General features: G+C 43.2%; 1 non-coding gene across 1 annotated transcript; it reads right to left on the bottom strand.

The window, feature by feature from the left end:
• Positions 1-422: 422 nt before the first annotated feature.
• LOC112089554 lies at positions 423-529 on the bottom strand. The gene has a single exon (XR_002901190.1). It is a non-coding gene; the product is annotated as a small nucleolar RNA R71 (small nucleolar RNA).
• Between the last annotated feature and the right edge of the window lie 848 nt (positions 530-1377).

The raw sequence follows: 1377 nt of genomic DNA, 5'->3' as shown, positions 1-1377 counted from the left end.
CTCAGGTTAATCCACCACAGCCCCACCCAAACCCACCCATACGTCATCAGCCCCAACCAGTCTTTGTTGGTGAGAATGACCGAGGTTATGCACACCAGTATGGAGCAGGAATCAGGCCACCTCCTGTCCAAAACAACAACTTTGAGGTGAAGGCCTCTTTGATCAATATGGTTCAGAATCAGAAGTTCCATGGCTTACCTATGGAGGATCCCTTGGAGCATCTGGATCAGTTTGACAGAGTTTGTGATCTCACTAAGATCAATGGGGTATCTGAAGACAGCTTCAAACTGAGATTGTTCCCATTCAGCCTTGGAGATAAGGCACATCAGTGGGAAAAGAACCTCCGAAGAGGATCCATCCACACATGGGAGCAATGCAAGATTGCCTTTCTATCCAAGTTCTTCTCAAGCTCAAGGACTGTAAAGCTAAAGAACCAGATTTCCAGCTTCACTCAACATTATAATGAGACCTTTGGAGAAGCTTTGGACAGATTTAGAAGCTACACAAATAAGTGTCCACATCATGGCTTTTCAGAAGCCTCTCTCCTTAGCACTTTGTATAGAGGAGCTGTTCCTAAGATCAGGATTCAGTTGGACACAGCATCAAATGGAAATTTCTTGGCAAAAGAAATCAATGCAGCTATGGAACTTGTTGAGAACTTAGCCATGAGCCAAGACACTTATGGGGAAGATTATGATAGAAGCTATAAAGTAGAAGATTCTGGTAGACACTAAGAGCTGGAAGAGAAGATCAAAGTGCTGAATATCAAGCTTGACAAAGCCCTTGCTGCCACTCGAAAGCCTATAAACTATGTGAGTGAGGAAAAGAGATGCTTCACAAATACAAATGAAGAGGGTCTCACTCAAGAGGAGTTGCACTTCATTGGGAATTAAAACAAGTTCAATGGTTACAACAACTTCAATAACCACCAGAACTTGTCCTATAGGAGCAACAATGTGGCCAACCCCCAAGACCAAATATACCCTCCTCAGAGCTTTGTTCAACAGAATCAGTACCAAGGTAACTCCCAAGATCAACAGGGTTTTCAGCAACCAGCGTTCAGAATCAAGGGAATAGCTTCACAAATCAAGTCAGACTACAACAAAGGCCACCACCTCCTGGTTTTGGCCCACCACCTGTTCAAAAATGTCCTGATTTAATGTTGTTCTCCAACAGCTCTTACTAGGACAACAAAAGATGGTATCTGACCTGGAGACACTGGGTGCTGAACTAAAGTCTATTAAAAAGAACAAGGGCATCTGCACTTCTGAACCACAAGTCTCTCTTCCTGGTAAAGCTCTTCAAAACTCAAAAGATTATTGCAATGCCATCTACTCCAATGATGACAATTCAGCTGTTGTGCAAGAGATTGAAGAC

The sequence above is a fragment of the Eutrema salsugineum genome, unplaced genomic scaffold (genome assembly GCF_000478725.1).
Source record: "Eutrema salsugineum unplaced genomic scaffold, Eutsalg1_0 scaffold_12, whole genome shotgun sequence".
NCBI lineage: Eukaryota > Viridiplantae > Streptophyta > Magnoliopsida > Brassicales > Brassicaceae > Eutrema > Eutrema salsugineum.
This window is presented reverse-complemented; position numbering and strand designations above follow the sequence as displayed.